Below are 12971 nucleotides of genomic sequence, written 5' to 3'. Positions count from 1 at the left end.
GCTTTACTTGACCTTGACCTTCCTCCTGCTGTTGTCTCTCTGTAATGAAAGCCAAAACTTTGGCAGATGGGGGCAGCTTATTCAGGTCCTGTGTAAGGATGACAACAAGCAGATGGATCCTCTGCAATGGATGGCAGCTCACCACCAGCATGGCAGCAAATCTAACAGGTTAGTATTGCAAAGGCTTCATGTGCTGTGTGGCAGCATGGATTTTACATTATATAGGAGTCCTTCTGCTGATAATGGAAAAAAAAACTAATCAAAAACCAGAAGCCTTCACTTTTCTTACTTAACCCTTGCTGATGGGTTTTTCAGGTGCTCAGAGCTGCAACTGCCCCTCCCCTAATGTAACTTACAGCTGGTGTATCCTTGAGCACTAACAGGCAGAACCATGGGGCTACAGCTCTCTCCCTTCCTGCTTCCTTTCTACTTGGTGGCCTACAGCCTCTGCAGACATTCATTGTCAAGAAAGGAGATCGGGGCAAGAATGGGAAGAAAGGTCAGCTGCATAATTCTTTGTGGTTTGTTTTGGTCTTCTTTTAAACCAGAATTCAAAGTAGATTCAACTATAAAAGTGTGTTTGCTGGGGATGACAACACAGAATTTACTTTCATAGGGACATCATAAAAAATTGGATGTCCCTGGATGTAGGACATGGAGCATCTCTCAAAGATTGGATAGAATATAAAGAAAAACTAGTGTAAGTGGGGAAGCTTGCTGAATTTTTAGGGTGTTTTTGGACAACTGCAGAATGAAATAGGTTTTTTTGGAGTACATTAATGGGCTGCAAGTCCAACAGGAGTTAGAAAAAGAGGGCTTTGGATTCATTATCAGAAACATAAATACTTGGAAAAGCATATATACGTGTATATATATAAATGGGTGGGAAAATAATTGGCAAAAAAGGAAGATGAAGGACTGAAAATGTACAAATGGGAGTTTTATAAGCTCAACTCTGCAGTCATTGTAGAGAAAAAGAAAACCTGCAGGTGTAACTCCCTTAAATTCCCTGACTTTGCAGCAAGGCAAAGCTGGCTTGCACTGGGAAATGAATGATTGAGCAGGTGCAGGAAGTGAATGGCATTAACTGTGTAAATAGCAGCCGCTTTTCAATAATCAGGCTCCCAGAAGGGATCCTCTGCTTTTGCCATTTCCATATTACCCACAACCCTTCCAATCCCTCCACCTCTGACAAATCAGAAATAAAGAACAGTGCTTCCTTTAGGATTTATGTTGGTTATTAATACTCCAGGACTGGTGCAGTAGGGCAGATCACAGTGTGTTCCGCCTGGGCTCAAAAGTTACATTTCATCAGAAGGGGGAAGTTGAGTTCCCAAGATAGAAGTAGTGATGGGGCTTTCATTCCATGCCGACTCTCCTCCGGGCTCTCTCTCTCTGTCTGTGTGATTTCTGGTGGTCTTTGTGTAACTACATTCATCTTCAAGCTGTTTTAAAAGAGGACAGACAGATGTGGGATGTGTGTGTGCTTGCTACCTCAGGGTATGTTATGCTGCTCAAGAGCCAGGTGTTAGCCTGGAGATGTTGATGAGAATTCTAGCCATTCAAGTGGCGTGAAAGAGGGCTATATATCTCCCTAATTTGCCACTTGAGTTTCCATCCCAGGTTTCCACAGACCAAATTTGATTACAGTTCCTTTATTTTCCTGCCACACAGCAGCACAGTCTACGATTTCCCTCCTTTTTCCCCCTGCCCAAATTATACCTAAAGAATAATGTTGCATGATGGTAGTATGAGTCACATGCTCTACCTTGACTTGTATGGCAAGGTACCCAGAGCCTGCGTGGAAAACGAAAATAAAAACCTCATTCACCTACCAAAGTGTGGATTTCATAACCCAGATGCTGGGATGTCCTAAAACCTTGAGCCTCAGTAATTTTGTGTTGCAGCATAAATAAAAGCATAGCTTATTCACAGCAAAGCTGAAAAGGGGGTGTCAGTTGTACAAACACAAGTACTGCCTGTGGTGAAACCACAGGTATCAGTTGGTCACTGAATACCAGACTTTGTATACCAGGAAAAAAAATAGTATTTTGCTGACATTTACCCCCCAGTCTGGCTCCAGAGCTGACAATTTCAGGTGGTAAACGGCAACAACCCCTCAGAGTTCTTGTTCCAAGCTTTTGCTGATACAGCTCCTTCAGTTATGCCGGTTTCTGATTTTGAAGGTTAATTTTGCAATTATAACTGCTGTACACATTTTGCTAAACAAAAGCCACTGTTTTGAAGTGGCCACCAGAGAGAAGATTGAACAACTCTAATGGGTTCAATTCATTCTCTGCTTCAGGGCATAACAACATTTCTTAGAAGCAGTTGTTCCTCTTTCCTGAACCGCACAGGCAAGTGTGAGAATCCATATACAGTTGCCTTTCCTTTATCATGCCCTTGGATTTGTCTTGCACAGGAGAACTCTCATGTATTTCTTGCTGAGAAGAGCTCTTTCATGTTGTTTTCAGGGAGCAGCCCACCTGTTATGGCCCTGTTAGTCTCATCACTGCTCCTAGAGAGACCCAAGTCCTTGTCCTTTCTCACCTGGTTACTCTCTCGTTTCTGGGGGAGCACGTGTGCATACCCACACATCTGCTCATTACCTTCTCAGGTTGGGCAATGTTTGCAACAAGTGTGAAACCTTAGGTTTGTGGTGAAGAAATTGGGAGATCTGTACTACTGCTGTATATTTTACTGATGTGCTAGTTTGTAGTAATCTGGAGGAAGTTTGTGAAATTGGGTTTGTCCATCAGGACTGCCTGGGCAAACCATAAGGGAATCTTAAAGCAACAAAGCAACATTGAGGCACTCACAGGCAAACCACTTTCTGAGACTGCAGGCTCATCACAGGTGTGTGTCTGTCAGTCCTCAGAGGGTCAGCAAAAGGAAACACAGATGAGATGCTCCCTGAACACAAATCAGTCAGCTCAGTTCCAAAATAACAGTTATAGTAGTGTATAAGCATCACACTCAGAGGGCTGCCACAGTGCTCCATCAAACAGCAGAGACAGCTTTCAAGGACCAGAAATGTCACTTTGTACTGACAGCATTTATTTATTTATTCCTCTATTAAAATTTTTTTGAACCTAACACTGCCTATTCTCAAGCCTTAAGCAGCATTCTTCCTTGGAGCTCATTTCTTGTTTCAGTGACAATGTCTTCAGCCTGTCTTCACTTCTCTTTGTGTTTTCCCATTATGCAGTGGCTGCCCAGGTGATGAGGCTGTGTATTCTCATTTGGGTAAGCTGAAAACCTACAAACCACAGGACATTTCAAGCTGGGGACAACTCATGGTAAATTCCTCCTTGCTCCGTGTGCTACTGCACTCACAGAGGTGGTTTTTGCACAATGTCCCTCTGAGGTGCTGCTGGCTGGCAGAGAGTGTGGGAAACCTTGTGTTATTTCAGTGAGGCTCCATGGTTTCCCTGGGATTTCTAGGAAGGGAGAGAGCAGTGGCACAAACCTGTGTCACTGTGTTCCCATCCAGTGAACCCATCAACACAGCAGCATGATGCTTTTTTTCTCCAGCACAGATGGGGGGTTTGGCACCATACATTGAGGCAGTTCATGGATCAGAACTTCTCTGTCTGGGAATTGCCTTGCTGTAGGAACATCTGCCTATGTGTAGTCTGGCTTAATTTCATTGTATTCCCCCTGCAGTGAGGAAGTTTTTTAGAAACAGTCCACCTGTTCTGTTCATTGCAGCTGAGTGTGAGGCAGAGGACTTTAACTTCAAACATCCTTTAAAATAACAAGATGCTTAATTTTCAGCTGGAGCCTTTAAAAGTCCTTCTGCTGCTGTGCTACAGCTACTCCTCTCAGCTACAACACAACACAGCAGAGACCCAACAGTTTATCTGCCCTTTCCCAGCACACTGAGGAGCTGTCACAGCCCTGACCCTGAGCTGGATGACTGCTTTCTTCACATCTCTGGCTGTCAGGAAAGGCAGGAACTGGGAGCTGGATGCCCCTTTCAGCTCAGTGTCTCAAGTTTTGTGGTTATTTATCACACCTGAATCTTTGTAAAATGTCTGTTTCATGAGAAACAGATTTTAAATTGGATGGTTCATTGGTTTGATTAAGAAAAGTGATTAGTATGGCAGGGAAAGCATGTTAGTCAAAGATTTTTAACCCAGCTGTTGTGTGGAAAAAAATTGAATGGGATTCTACTGCAGATTCCAGCACTCAATGCAGTTTGCTTTACAAGCTGTTGCAAAGCTGAAGGCACAGGAACTGGAGCATTTGGTTATTGACAGGGAAAATATTTCAGCCTGTCACATCTCTGCTTGACTTTGACTAGAAGAGAGAGGTGCAGGGCCGTGTATGTTCATGTGTTGTGACAAGATGAGACATGCTTGACTGGGTCTCTCCGTTTGGGGAAGAGACGCCATGCCAAATTTTCCAAGAAGCAGTGGTCTGCTGACTGCCAAGATGGAGGTGTTGTGGAGAGGGATTTTGTAGGTACTTTCATTGCTGTACCTATCCCAACTGCAGAGTTCAGATGGGATCAAGACAAGAAGCAAATGCTGAAACCCTGTGCTAAAGGCTGTAATATTTTGTGTCCTCTGAACATTCATCCTTTGTACAGAGTCCTTGATGTAGGAAAGAGGGCTTAGCCCATTATAGAGCTGAGTTATCTGAAGCAAGTTGAGGTTGTTGTTGCAAACTGTGAGGGTGGTGAGACACTGGAACAGGCTGCGCAGAGAAGCCTTGGATGCTTCATCACTGGAAGTGTTCAGAGCCAGTATGGATGGGGCTTTGAGCAACCTAATCTAGTGGAAGATGTCCCAAACCATGGCAGGGGGGTTTGAACTAGATATAAACATCTTTTAAGCTCCTTTCCAACCCAAACAATTATTTGATTCATTTAAACTCATCCAACTCATAGAGAAATTCTTGCAGTTCTCGCCCATCACTGCCCTACTCTGCCCAAGCACCTGCTTGAATTTCTCCTCTGTTGGTACGTCAGTCCCAACTTCTTCTGGGAGTTCAGCAAGCCCAGGCACTCCCCTGCTCTTTCAAGTGCTCTCTCTGCACACCAGGTCTCCTGCCCTTGTCTCTCTTAGCTGTGCTCTGTTCCTGTCACTACATAAAGCAGTCCATATTGCCATGACCTGAAGCTTCAGGTCATACACAAGCAATATTTTATTATGTAATGCCTGAAAACTCTTGCAACAATACAAAACTTGACTGCTTTGCTTTAGGGGACAGCTGACAGGAGAGGCAATAAATAGCCTGAAAGAATGACCATGGCTGTAGCTCCTAGGTGAGTGAGTTCACATCCACCTCTGTTCTGTGCTGTGTTAGCTGGGACTGCAGTTCTGCTTGGCACCATTAAGGATGTCAAGCTGCACAGTCAGGGGCTCACCAGGCATACTTTAAAGTACAGAGAAATCATGCAGCACAAAACTGCTTATCATTTACCTGCCTCACAGCTGAAAGGCGGTGGATAACAGCTCAGACCATTGTACATAGCAAGTGGTTCAGGAAAGCCAATTGCATGGCTGTGGGGCTGATGAAAAATAAAAAGGTTTTGTATTGAATGGGCCAGACGTGCACTTTCAGGTCCCTGTTTCCCCATGCCATGGCACACAGAGCTGCTCAGGGCTGCATCAGTAAAAGGGCAAGCACAATCACTGCTATAGTGCCACAGGCCTGCAAAGGGGAAATATCCTATTTAATTCACACTTTTCAGATAGTGTTGGGACACTGGCTGGCAGACAGGGCCACCCTGTTTGGTTTTGGAGTGGTGTGTACGTGGGCTGGCATTGCCCTCTGCTGGCTGCTGCCCCGGGTGGGTAATGATGGGCATACATCAAAGGGAGACTTGGCCAGCTTTCTTGTCCTGCTCTTCAGTCTCTCCTTCCCTCTTTATGATACATAGCCTAAGAGCAGTTGTGCTTTCCTGCTCCTCTGGTGGCTGCTGGGCAGGGTACAACTTCACCCCTTTGTAAATGACACCTTTTCCCACTTACTTTTCTCCTGTGGGGGTAGTTGTGGCTGTGTCTTCCTCGTCTCTCTCTCAATACAAAAGTTATTGTCCCTCTGTATAAGGAACATCGTTGGTACTGTGGTAGAAACTGTGTGGAAATGCTAGCAAGTGTTTTTATTAAGTCATCTAGCAAATTTTAAGCATTGCATTGTAAAATGCTGGATGAACAGGGCAGGAGCCCTTTGGAGGCAAAGAATCAGGAAGCTGAAAGATTTTCCTGTTTCACTTACTTACAGTGTACTGATTAATGACTTCTTCTGCTCTTGCCTAAGTTCCTGGGACACTCTTCCCTGATGGGCACAGGCCCATTGCCTTTAGAGGCATCACATTAAATAAGAACAAAGCTCACATCCCCAACAACCCTAAGAAGAGTCTTTAGTGCTTTTTTCCGTATTACATTTCAGGCATTGCATTTTGCTGTTTCTGCACTGCTCTCAGCTTAGCTTCCCTTCCATGGCTGCCTGTGTGACAGGGATGCCTGGAGATGGGAGATCCCTCTCCTGCTGAGCAAGAATGAGCAGTGTTATTTTGCACTTGCAAAGATGCTTGGCAGCAACAAAAATATAGATGGTAAATTGTGTAGGACTTGAGAAACTGCTGTCCTGAAACTTTATTCTGAAGGGTCATCAATAGAGTGATGCTAATCTAGTCTGAAAACAGCCGTTCCTTGGGGAGCAGAAAATAATGCTGTTGGGGAAACATGGGTCTGATGAGGTTTTGTTTTTTTTGTTTTATCTGAAACTTTATTTGCGTGTTTTACATTTAGGGCTGGTTTTTGTTTTCAGCAGAGAATCATCTGGAGTCACACTTTAGTGCACACTTATGTGTTCCTGTGTGCACTCTGAGAGCAAGAGGCAGAAGGAGGGAAAACAAGTTATGGTTAATTATAGACACTGTTCTGCCACTAGAGACTCCTGGAAAGTATCAGTCACCTTCCTGACTACCTCATAGCAGTCACAACTGGTTTAACAACTCAAACAAGGTGAAAGTCTGTATCAGGTAGCAAAATCTCTGAGGACTCCTTGGAAACACTTGGAAGAGGCTCAGTAATATGTCAGACTGACATTATTGTTGGAGATAAGGTTAACCAAGAGACATCCTTAGCAAAGGACCCAAGGACTGAACATCTGTTCCTCTGGGAGCCTGGGTCTGCTTTCTCTCACATAACTGGTAGCTTGTGAAGCCCAGCCTGGAGCATGGGGGTGGTGAAATGAGTTCTGAGCTTTTGTGCTTGTGCAGGACAGTTCACAGGGCACAATGCTTTCTTCACTTCCCATTCAGTCAGGCCAGAGGACAGAAGGTCTGACGTTGTCCCCACCATGGGGTGGCAATCCCATACCTCACCTTTGGAAAGTTCTGTGCCAGGATAAGGAGGATATTTCTGGGATAAGGTAACCAGGGGAGTTTGTGCTGCTGCTTCTTGTGGTGGAGCAAAGGGAGAAGACTAAGTTTTGTCAGCCAAGTCCTTTGAGAACCAGTAGCCTGGAGCCTTCTTTTGTGGGAATAAGGAAGTACTTGGAAATGGGGTTCAGGATGTGCTGACCAGGGAAGACTTTGCAGAGCCAGTTTCTTCTCTCTGAAAAAGTAAAGGAGATCAGGTGTGGTCTCTCTGCCTGTCAGTCTGTTTCACGTACATGGTGGCACAGGAACAGCACACCTCTCCAGATCAGGATGTCCCAAGCTGTTTATACAATTTATATCTTGGATGGTTGGGCTATCTGCAGACCCCATAAAGCCACAGGTACTTGAAGCAGTGATTGCCACATGTTTTACAGGTTATTGTGGAAATGCTCTCGGGGAGACTGAGCTAATCAGGATTTTTCAACCAGCCAAATGAACTAATTCCTATCTCCACAGCCAGACCAAGTAAAACTATATATAGCACAGCTGGGTTAGCTTGTACAATTGACAGAAACTTTACTCGTGATTGAAAGACAAGAGTTCTGCAGTGGGCTTGGCTGAAGGGCGTATAAGACTGGGAATGTAAATATGCTTTGTACTGCTCTCCAGTGACTTGCATGCCTGGAGTAAGTAAGCTAAGACAGGCTGTGCATCTAAATTGCATTTGTTGTTCCTGGATAATTCTGCAGGTGGCCCAGTGTAATAAATGTTTTATCTCAGACCCAGTTTGATTTCTATGCCTGCACAAAAGTCAGTAGTCTTTTCAAAACAGGAATGTTTAATTCTGTGTGAAACTACCTGATGTTTTTAACTGAAGTTTATCACAGTGGGCTCTCTATCCCTCTGTCCTGGGCATGCACATCATTTTAGGATGACAAAGAAAAAGTTGTCTTCAGAAGGCATGTCCTTTTGCTCCAAATGCTATAGTGAAATGTCACTTCTGGAAACATTGTAATTCAAGTAAGTGGCCTATATGGGAATAGTTGTGAGAATTTGATTTGCTTAAATCTGTCTTTGTGCCCATAATCTCAGATCCTAGCATTGCCCTTTCAAAATGCCAAATGCAACAGCTTGGATCATTAGCACACTTTGAATCCTCTTACTTGGGTCGTGCAAATGTGACTCTTGTCCTTTAGACAGACACTTTCATGCTGTAGGGAGAACAGGGCAGGGAAGAGGGGATAATATTTAAAATACCATAGGACAATTCAGATCTCATGTACAGTGTGGTAACTACTATGAAACCTAATAGACCTATCCCAAGCTTAATTGACATAAAAAATTTGCTCAGGTGTGAGAGGTTTATCACTAATCCATTTCTCTCTTTGAAATTTCATTTCCCCTGCAATATTTCTTATCAAGTTTGCTCACTGCATGCCCAATTTTGAGAAGTATTTCTTCTCTAGGAGACTAATTTTCCTCTGGGTAATTCCATACAGAAATCTTATTGAGGAGGAAGAGGAGGCAGAGCTCTGAGCAGCCTCCTTGTAGTTTGCACAGGCTGCCACAGAGTCATTTAGGCTGCAGAAAGATGCTTCACTGAGCACTGTGGTAATCACAAACCCTCTTGGCCTCTGCTATCTGTTAGTTCTTCCTCTCTTAGTTTGGATTTTCTCTCAGTTTCATGGAGCAGTTTGTAATCAAAGTTATGCTAATCTGTTGCCTCAATTCTTGCCAGTAAATTGGTTTTTAGCTGAAAGTATTGGGCTGTGGAAGTGGAAGGGCATTCATGGGGCTCTTGCAGTGATGACAATAAGATAACACAGTAATTATTAAATGCGTTTGAGGAAAACAGAGGAGAAAGTTTTTTTGAGGAAAAACTGGAAGTGTGTGTGAGGAAAAATCAGAGAGAAAAAGAAAGAAGGACAACCAGAAGGGATGAAAGGAGTAGAAGCAGAAATACAGAAATCAAGAAGCAGGCAAAAGAAGTGATCCAATAGAAGGAAAAGCAACATCAGGATGAGGTAGTAAAAAACAAATTCTAACAAAGTTGAATGCCAAAGTTGCTACCAGTCATTGCACATAACACTGAATTAATGTTGTGCTGTTTTCCATAGGTGTAACATACACTCTCCAGGGTGGATACTTCTAGCATTGTTTTTTATCACACACCTGTAAATACTTCATTCTTTGTCTATAGAAAGCTTTGGAGGTTGTGGCTATTTACGCTTTTGTCAGTTTCTCTGGGTCTGGATTGAAGGCACTTGACACAGTAGTTCATGTTTGGACTCAGGTGTTTATTATTTCTTATCAGTAAAACAGTTTCACCACTGTGAGTTCAGCAGCTTTTCATTAGAAGGCACAAAATGGCCAACAATCTCTTGTTACAAGGTCTTTTAAGACTAAACTATCCAATTAAGAACTGACACCTAGATTGTTTTCCCTTTTAACTCAATAACTGATCCCAAAGAGCCCGCAATGTGGACTTTTCTGCCCAATTACAAAATGCCACCCAAACCCATGGAGAAGAAGGAAGAAGAAGCATGAAGAAGAAACCCAGGACGACACCCTGTGCCCTCCATCTTGCTTCCATCCGCAACATACTAAAAATCCCAAAACCTAAATTTCTCCCCAAATGATACACCTACACTACTCTCTATAACCTATTTCTAATCACTTTTGTGATTCTAGTTTATCTTGAAGTCTAGGAAACTTTCTCCATGAATGAGGGTCAAAGTCAGTGTTCCCTTGGGGGTCAGGGCACCCCAGAGCAGACAGAGAAATATTCCTGGTGCCCTGGGTTTCCCCAGGCTTTTGGCCATCTCTGCTCACATCCCCACGAGTGAGTCTGTCCCCTTGGTATGTACATGATGGTTCCTATGTGTGTGTATGTGCGAGAGCATTTGCTCTGCTGCTTGCCAGGTACTGCCCTGAAATTACTGATGTTTGCAAAGTACCTTGTAATGCACTGCTCGAGCCCAGAGCAGTGCATTACAGAGTTGTGGTGAAGGGACTTAAATCCAGATGGCAGCCAGTTATGAGGAGTGCTCCCCCAGGCTGCTTTGGGGCCAGTCTAGTTGAATATCTTCACTGATAATCCAGACAGGGGATCAAGCATACCCTCAGTCAGTTTGAAGAAGACATTAGGTTGGGTGAGACTGTTGACCTGCTGGAGGGTAGGAAGGTGTTGCAGAAGCATCTGGACAGATTGGATTGATGGGACAAGGCCACTTGTATGAGGTTCATCGAGGTGAAGTGCCACATCCTGCACTTGGGTCACAACAACCCCATGCAGTGCTACAAGCCAGGGGAAGAGCGGCTGGAAAGTTGCCCAGCAGGAAAGGACCTGGGGTTGCTGGTTGACAGCAACAGAACATGAGCCAGGTGTGCCCAGGTGGCCAAGAAGGCCAAGGACATTGTGGCAGTATCAGCATTAATGTGGCCAGCAGGACCAGGGCAGTGAGTGCCCCGCTGTACTCAGCACTGGTGGGGCTGCACCTCCACCCTGTGTCCAGCGCTGGGCCCCTCGCTGCAGGGACACTGGGGCGCTGGAGGGTGTCCAGAGAAGGGCAGTGGAGATAGTAAAGGTCTAAAGCACAGGTTCTGGGAGGAGTAGCTGAGGGAGCTGGGGATGTTTAGTCTGGAAAAAGGAGACTCAAGGGGAACCTGATCACTCTCCACAACTCCCCGAAAGGAGGCTGTTGTAGCCAGGTGGCAGCCGGCTTCTTCTCCCAGGCAAGCAGTGACAGGACAAGGGGAAGTGGCCTCAAGTTGTACTGGGGAGGTTCAAACTTAGAAAAATTAGGAAAGGTTCTGCACTGAAAGAGTGGTTAAACATTGCAACATGCTCTCCAGGGAAGTGGTAATGTCTCCATCCCTGGAAGTGCCCAAAAAACGAGCAGATGTGGCACTTCACAATATGGTTTAGCTGGCGTGATGATATTCAGTCAAAGGTTGAACTTCATGATTTTGGAGGTTTTTTCTGGCTTTAATGATTCTATGATTATACATGCAAATAGAGAAGTCAAACTAAGATTTTATCTAGACCCTTAGTTTTGAAAATCTCCAGCTTTCTAATGCTTGAATTTGCAACCTTGATATTTTTAACATAGTCTTTTCTCTGTGATTATAAACAATACTTCGCATTTCTGTGATGTGCTATGCCCAAGAATTTGATGGTGTTCAATAAACATTTTTTTTGTGATTAGTCATGACAGTGGCCTTTTGAATTAAGTAACTATTACCATTATTTCAGCTTTTGAAATGAATACATGTGGAGATAATACTTGACTGAGCATCAAACAGAATGTTGGTAGATCAGAACAGAGAGTCTCTGAACTTCTACATCCTGACCTGTGTTTTGACCTTCATCCACACTTCTTTTTCAGCTGAAAAAATCCTTTTTAAGATCACAGTGTTGCTTTTGTGACTCTGCCTAAGGCCCTCTCTCATCCACAGTAAGTCTGAACAGGATGTTCATTAACCAGTAGCATCTCCAGTCAGCCTGAGGTTCACTGCAAAGGGACAGATGAATAGTTTATGAAGAGTAAAATGGTTTGGAAAAGTTTGGATAATGGAAGTGATGTCTTTTGTAAGAGCTATCTGAATTACTAATGACAGCATCATTAAATTCCTGTTAGCTGAGTTTAAATTTGATCTCCTTCTTCTGTGTCCATCAGTAAAGGTCTTCTGTGCATCATGTTGCCTTTTGATTGAGCAGTCCCTGCCTGTTGGTAAGCTAATTACTTATATTTTCATCCTGCCTGGTAAACAGATCTCCCCTTGTTCTTATCGCAGTTCACGCCTCGCTTGTTTTCTGGTAGACTGCTTTATTTCTGCTGTCAAGCTATAAAGGCCTCTTGCTATAAAGGCAAGAAATAATAAGCGTTAAAAACAAGTGCAGACTGAAACTTTATAGTCCTTTGGCTCTGTGCAGACAAAATACTTCATTAATTCAGAGCAAACAAATCTTCATTCTGCCTGTACTCACTCACCTTTTCACTCTGTTCCTCTCACTATGGCCTCATATCTCACTTTTACTGGTTCCAATTTCCGAAGAGGTATCTATAGTTTTTCCATCTCTAAATGCCTTCACAAAGCTTTTTCAGACCACTTTCTTTGGCTGTCTCCCAGCACAGATCTTTGTCCTCTCTGGACCCAGCCAGCTTGGTTGGGTGCCGTCCCTGGGCAGTGTTTGAAGCCCCTTTGAGGAGCCAGTGGTGGTAGCAGCAGCAGCAAAAGGAACAGTGCTTCATGTCCTGTGCTTTAGGCTAGCATGAGTAACTGGGGTATGTGTCACCTCAGCCCCCAGCCAACAGCAGTCCTGCAGCACAGTTACAAACTGCTTTACCCAAATTACTCCTCCTTCACACCTCCTCAGAAACAGACCTTTCTTGACATCCTGTCTCTTCCCTCCTCTTTGCATCCTCTATCATGTGAACTGGACTGATGGAGAGGCTGATGGTGTAAAGCAGCCTTTGCTGAAATAAGGGGTTCATTGAGGTGTAAAACCTGGTGTGAGGATCGTATTTCTACCTACGAGCTTTGGAGTTCTGTCTTTTCCCTGCTCAGTGATGAATGGCAGGAGGAGGCAATAGGAGGAGTGGGAAGCCCTGCTGCTTTCATTAGGGGG

This window comes from Camarhynchus parvulus, chromosome 1A, assembly GCF_901933205.1.
Source record: "Camarhynchus parvulus chromosome 1A, STF_HiC, whole genome shotgun sequence".
Lineage (NCBI taxonomy): Eukaryota > Metazoa > Chordata > Aves > Passeriformes > Thraupidae > Camarhynchus > Camarhynchus parvulus.
This window is presented reverse-complemented; position numbering follows the sequence as displayed.